This window comes from Palaemon carinicauda, chromosome 23 (assembly GCF_036898095.1).
Source record: "Palaemon carinicauda isolate YSFRI2023 chromosome 23, ASM3689809v2, whole genome shotgun sequence".
In the NCBI taxonomy this organism is placed as follows: Eukaryota; Metazoa; Arthropoda; class Malacostraca; order Decapoda; family Palaemonidae; genus Palaemon; species Palaemon carinicauda.
In genome coordinates this window covers 100922857-100930566 of record NC_090747.1, presented here as the reverse complement: position 1 = coordinate 100930566, position 7710 = coordinate 100922857, and positions in this window count along the sequence as shown.

Genomic DNA, 7710 nt, shown 5'->3' with positions numbered 1-7710 from the left:
AGAGGGACTTGGGCGCTGATCATATGTAATATGGTCAGTTTCTAGGTCATTGTTCTGCTTAATAGGGCAATATCACTGTCCTTTGCCTCTGGCATTCATGAGAGGCCTTTAAACCTTTAGTGAATCATAAAGAATAAATAAAAAAAGTCTCCTCTCATCAAAGTGTTACATTACCCACTGATCCTCTGTTTTGTATTCATAGAAATTTGTGACTTGAGGTAACAGTTAAGCATTCATGTTGTGGTGTCGGGATTTTCCTTATTCTATGGAAATAGTGTTGTAATGTCGTTTTGTGTCAGACGAGGCAAGAAGTTGAGATGACATTTACATGTCAAGCGTCTCTCTCTCTCTCTCTCTCTCTCTCTCTCTCTCTCTCTCTCTCTCTCTCTCTCTCTCTCTCTCATAATTATCCATTTTAGTTCTCATTTTCCTAAAAGCAGAAAAAAAGTTTTGTAACCCAAGTGTGTAAATAAAGATTCGTCGATTATTTTATGGGTAATATTTTTTATAAAGTGAAATTAATAGCTTTGCATATTAAGGTTTATTGGTAAATATTATTTTATCCAGCTGCGCTCTATTTATTCATTTGATCGCATGAAAGAACAAATGACACCACTTCGTTTATATATAGATATACTTCTTGGAAATCTAAATAAATATTTAAATGAATATCAACTTTCATATGGTTGCAAGTAGCTGAAACGGATTTATTATTTCATGCAATTCGTTATATAAATCTTTCTCCTTGGGTGTTGTTTTACAGGACGTGCAATAGAACGGGGTTTATATCCTTCAGTAGATGGTACAGTTGAACACAGGAAATTCTGGTACGCCTCGCTCTGAGGTAGCACACGTAGCCACACCCTTACTACGTTGAGTTTCTATGTATAGCCCCGCCCACCACCTCTACCATCTCTCCCTACACTATCTGTTTGGTTACTCCCTACGATGTAAGGGTGTGATAGGGTGCATTTCTTGAGAGCGAGGTGTCCCAGAGACTCCTGTGTCCAACTGTATATGATGGCATATACTGAATGTTTTATCCTGGATAATGTTTTAGCAGTTTGAAAAGTCAATAATTTGAGGACAGACTAAACATTAGAAAGACTTTAAATGATTAAAATGAATGTTCCTTAAAGAAAGGATTGTCTATCAAATGACCTTATAGTCGCTGCAAAGTTTCCGGGTGTAATAAGCCCCGCCCTCTGATGACGTCATAGCCAATCACGTTGCCTCTAACGTTAGCAACTGTCACAATATATCGCCTTATAAATTTCAAACTAACATATAACCACTTTAAGGGGATATATTGTGACCGCTGTCAGCGCGAGAGACAACATGATTGGGTGTGACGTCATCAGGGGCGGGGCTTATTTCGCCCGGAATATCTGCGGTGACTGTAGCTAAAGATACTATCAAGAACTGTAGAGTTTCTGTATTCGTTTCTAATCTGTAGATCTTGGATCGATTTGTGCTATTCCAATTCCAAGTCTGTCCAGGAATAGAAAGAGAGGAGCCTTGGACGCAATCTGATCGAAGTAGATGAGATATCTATTTTGTAAGGATGGCATTCAAGAGGGGACCCTCTCACATTATGGAATACGGGTACTCTCTCTCTCTCTCTCTCTCTCTCTCTCTCTCTCTCTCTCTCTCTCTCTCTCTCTCTCTCTCTCAACACAGACGTATTCTCTGCCAATATATACTGGTAGCTGTACATGTTACGATATCCGTAACAGTATGGTTATTTGGTATCATGAAGATCTGAAACACCCAGGTGTGTGATTCCAATTTGCTATATAATTTTACGCCAGTTTCATTCTGAACACTGAACAGAAAGCTCTTGTTATTTTAAGAGGTCAAATCCCACTTAAACTGGTAATAAAAGTCCAGGTTAAGCGGTTGCCTTCGTATTTCTATTTGTATAGGGAATTTAATTTGTATAGTTAGCTGCTGACTTCAGAGATCTAGTGGGAGTTGTAATGTCTGAACGAGGACAGAGAGGCACTGAAGTTAATTTATATTATTAAGTATACATACATGCATTCATACATACATATATACTTACGTATATAAAATAACATTGAAATAAAAATTGTATATCGATTTTAATGGTTATTTTCTGAAAGACATCTACCACCCTGTTCAAATCATCAAATTTACACTTTGAATACAAGGGAAGGAATTCATACAAAGACCAACACGAAATCAGTAACTTCATTAATTCAGGTGATCGTTTTAAAAAGGCAATTACTAACAAGATCTTTCCATAAAGCCTGTGGAATGTTGAGGTAATGACTTTTAAGATTGCAACCCCTATAATCTTTCAATTTTAAGTACATTAGGTTTTTGAAGATTAATGTTGAATCTTCCGTAGAATACTCGATTTTCCTTGTCTATATTTCATTATTCTTTTGTGGTCCAAAATGAGTTGATCAAGTGATTTACTCATAGTAAATCTGGACACAAGTGCTTATTTCATTTCTATTCTGGCATAGTTGATAGTGGAAGATCTTCTTGTCCATTAATATTAAAAGATAATGCAACTATTTCTGTATAATATCCTCAGGGATTTACTGATTTGGCCAGTGTAGGGAGAATTTTGCAAAATTTTTGTACATATTAGTTTTTCTGTGATATTGGAGACGGGTGATTTTTTGTTATACTGTATCAAAATTTTGTATCTTGAAATTCTAGGGAAATAGGTTGCCATTACTCCTAAAATAGAGGTTACAAGCCACGCATATTTTTTTTCTTATAGTCGTAACTGATATGAGACAAAAAATGTTGTTTTAATATATATTGTAAAGATATTATTATTATTGCTCCCAGTAAGCAGTGTATGAAGTAAGACACATTTACGTTCTATCTAATTTACATATGTATTTAATATTGGAAACAATTGAATTGAGGTTGTTGGAAAGTCATTAATTATGATAATTTTATCCAAGGTCTAAATATATTATCTAGACCTTGATGAAGTCCGTATGCTCCCCTCTCTCTCTCTCTCTCTCTCTCTCTCTCTCTCTCTCTCTCTCTCTCTCTCTCTCTCTCTGGATTTATTTTTAGTATTTGTCTTTTCCAACCTACACCTTCTTACCCTTTATATATAACGTGCCTTGGACATAGGTTTTTACAAGTTGAGAATAATGCCATGTTTGGTATTTGGGTATTTAATAATACCGGCCTTTGATACTCCAAGGGGGATAGGGTTCTACCTTTACTAGAATTTATATTTTATTAATGATTCCTATCAAGGAACACATTGTTACTTGTTACTTGCATCCAGTTTTAGAAATTAGGTTTAAAGTCTAAAAAGACATTTTGGGATTTAGTAATACTGTTCTTTGATACTCCATGGTGGATGGCGTGCTACCCTTAGCATAATTTATATTTTAATAATGATTCCCTTTTAAAAATCATTATTAAACCCTAAAAAGATATTTTGGGATTTAATAATACTGTTCTTTAATACTCCATGCGGAATGTGTGCTACCCTTAGCATTTTTTCTTTTCTTTTAATAATGATTTCCATCAAAGGAGAATACATTGTTACTCATTACTCGATTACTCGCATCCAATTTTAAAAGATCTAAGATCTCGTCTTAGCCTCATAGAAAAGGGATCCTCTTACGGTCGGATGAACGTTAAGTCATTATTTAAATGTTTGATGTAAGAAGGGAAAATTACCTAAAAAGGGGAGGGATGATCTGCCAATCACTTTTCACCCCCCCCCCCCCCCTCCCCCCCCCCTTCTCACTTGATAATATTCCCGAAGGTTTCGTTCCAAAATTCAATGAATATCTTATACCCTATGGCCTTTGCGGACGTTAGGTTTCCAGATGTTGATTCGCTTTTCATAAAAGTTCGTTGAAGTAAAATAAATATGTTTTCACATTTGAAGAGGACCGATGGCGGTTTCTTTTAGAAATATGAAATATGTTGATTTCTTCATTTAATGAACTTATTTTATGTATTCAAGTTTACACACATACATACACACAATTAAACACACACACATATATAAATATATATATATATATATATATATATATATATATATATATATATATATAGAGAGAGAGAGAGAGAGAGAGAGAGAGAGAGAGAGAGAGAGAGAGAGAGAGAGAGAGATGTTTTCTGTGTGGATGGGTGCTCTTAAGTTTTTTTTTATATCCAGTTCGCCATATCAATTGATATAGCCGTTATCAATTGTCAATTGTCTCAATGGCATCCTCAAATATTCTTGCCTTATCTATGCTACTATCAGATGCAAATAGATTAAGCATAGCTAACTGATAGTAGAAGGACAACAGACTAAACAAAAAACTGCTGTCAGGCGATAGTCAAACCAATGCATCAACTGCTAGAAAGAAGTTCGTGTTGAAGTCTTCGAAAGACATTAAGTATGTGATTAATCAATCCAAATTGTGATATTAGTCTTTGAAAGTCAGCGCTTGTTCCCAAAGTTTTGTTCCCAAAGTTTTGTTACTAAAATTTTGAAACGTCCCTTCCTGGCATTCAGCTGGACCTAAGTTCGAGACCCGCTCAAGTTCGATAGTTTCTTGTAATGTCTACAACGTCGCCATCCTTGCGAGGTAAGGAAGGTGGAGTTTAAGGGGTCATCAGCAGCCATTGCCTGTCTTCCTGGTCCTTGCTTGGGTGGAGAGGGATCTTGGCTGCTGATCGTACTGTTTTTAAAATATTTTATGTTGTTTATTACTTTTCTTGTAGTTTCCTTATTTCTTTTCCTTACTGGGCTATTTTCCCTATTGGAGTCCTCGGGTTATATAGTATTCTGCTTTTTCAACTAGGGTTTTAGCTTAGCTTGTAACAACAACAACAACAACAATAGTAATGATGCTAATGATAATAATAAAATAGTCAATCTCTAGGGCTTTGTCACTGTCCCTTGCCTCTGTCATTCATGATCAACCTTTAAGAGCCCCTCTCCCATTCCATGCCCATTCCATCTTCCACAGAATAACTATTCCATGGATAATTATTTACTCGAGAAAAGAAGACCTTTAACGAATTAAACGTCACCCTTTAATCAAAGTCCAATGTTAATTGAATTTCCAAATGGAAGCGTGGCCCCCTGTTCTCGCAATGTTATCCTCCTCTCTAATTGTTTTATTACACTTGCGTCTGTGTCTGCTTCTGCTCACTTCTCCTGGAGGAAATCCAACTCGGACCATTTCCGTAATCCGAGTTTAATAGTTTTCACTCGACTTACGGATGACTTGAGTTTCGTAACTATACTTTCGTAACTCTCTGTACCTTGGGGTTATCTCGCCGACATTAAATTTTGTAGGAAGGAGATAAAGATTGCTGGAATAGCTGCTGTTTAGGTAGCTTATCAGCCTTATCAGTTTTTGATTGCTCATTAAGAAGTTTATCTTTCCCGAAATTTCTTTCATGTCCCCCTGGAAGGTTATCGGGAGAGGAGACTCGTCAGGAAATTGTCCTCCAGAAGATGTGTAATTTGGTTGAAGGTTTGAAACGTGCCTGAAACGTAAGGAATAAATATATATATATATATATATATATATATATATATATATATATATATATAGTATAAATTTGTATATATGTTTAGGTATTATATGTTGTCTTTTTATAAACGCATTTATAGATAACGTATTATAATAGTATTCAAGTTTCGTTGTGTTAATTACTATACTTAATGTAAAATCTACATCTGCAATACAGAAAATCAAATTTTACCTCTTAAGTAGATTTAGCTTAAAAGACTGTCTGATCTGATTTAAGTTTAAAAAAATGTATATTCGATTTGAGATGTAAATAAAAAACATGCACACATCTTCTACGTCTGATATAAGTATGAAAAAAAGATTGAAATATCATCCGTGGAACATGACTGGGTTGCAAGTTTAGGAAATGCCAAGACTATAAGCATATCTATTATTATTGTTATTATTATTTGGTAAGCTATAACCCTAGTTGTAAAAGGTAGTTGAAGATGCTATAAGCCTAAGGGCTCCAACAGGGAAAGAATAGCCCATTGAGAGAGTCAAAGGAATAAAAACATTAGGAGAAGTAATGAACAATCAAAATAAACTATTTTAAGAATATTAACAATATTAAATTAGATCTTTCATATATAAACTATAAAACCTTCCAAAACTAACCAGAGGAAGAAATAAAATAGAATAGTGTACCCGAGTTTACCCTCAAGCAAGATAACTCAAGCCGCACCAAAATAGTGTTTCGTATTGATTTGCTCTAAAGAGTCCGAGCACCTGAGGACCTTTTGCCTTTTAAGATATTCTCAATATGTAGAAGGACGTTGCAAGGGAGATCGATGGGAGTCTTGGTGTGTATGTACCGAGGGAAGGTTAGGTTAATCTATACTCAATTTTTATTTTAATGAGGCACATTTGTACTGACTCGCAGTGGTGCCCTTTTAGCTCGGAAAAGTTTCCTACTAGTTGTGATTGGTTAGAATTATTTTATGCAACTGGCAGGGATGCCCTTTTAGCTCGGAAAAGTTTCCTACTAGCTGATTGGTTTGAATTATTTTGTGCGAATTGCAGGGGTGCCCTTTTAGCTCGGAAACGTTTCCTACTAGCTGATTGGCTATGATTATTTTGTCCAAGCAATCAGCTAGTAGGAAACTTTTCCGAGCTAAAAGGGCATCCCTGCGAGTCAGTGTAAATGCACCTCATTAGAATAAATTACTATAGTCTTGGGTAGTGCCCTAGCCTCTGTACCATGGCCTTCCACTGTCTTGAATGAGAGTTCTCTTGCTTGAGGGTACACTCAGGCACGCTGATCTATCTTATTTTTCTTCCTCTTGCTATTTTGAAGTTTTTATAGTTTATATATGAATGATCTAATTTAATGTTGTGACTATTCTTTGTTTATTTTATTTTGATTATTTATTACTTTCGTACTTTTTTTATTTCCTTGTTTACTTTTCTCACTGGGCTATTTTCCCCTGTTGGAGCCCTTTGGCATATAGTAACATGTTTTTCTGATTAGGGTTATATCTTAGCTTATGATAATAATAATAATAATAATAATAATAATAATAATAATAATGATAATAATAATAATAATAATAATGATGATAATAATAATAATTCGGATGTATGCACCGTCCCCTTTTGAGTTATTGCTGGACGTATCTTGTCAGACAAGCGTCCGTTCCGGTGATTAATTGTTTGGGGGCATTGTTATGCATTAGGGATTATATTGCGATTTTATGATTTATAATTACTGAATTAATTTGTAACTTCAGGAGTTAAGTGACCTTTTTGTGTTTCAGGATTTGTGGTTACTATGTGTTGTCTTTAAAATACGGAGTCTCATAAGAGATTTATGTTAATTAGATTTGGTTTACACTTTTAATTATTTTTGTTTTCATGACGGCTGTATTTGTTTCACTTCAATTTAATCGAGTCCTTGTTTGGAAATACTAATTTACAATTATTTGAAGATTTTCTATCGATAGGTTTGCAATACTTTTGAAAAACAGATCATTGTTTTCGAACATCAATTTATGCTTAAAAGTTGAATTTTATTTTCAATTACACTTGAATAATGTTATTTTTTCTCTCTGGTTTAATTCTTCTTCTTCTTCTTCTTCTTCTTCTTCGTCTTTTTCTTCTTCTTCTTCTTCTTCTTCTTCTTCTTCTTCTTCTTCTTCTTCTTCTTCTTCTTCTTCTTCTTCTTCTTCTTATTATTATT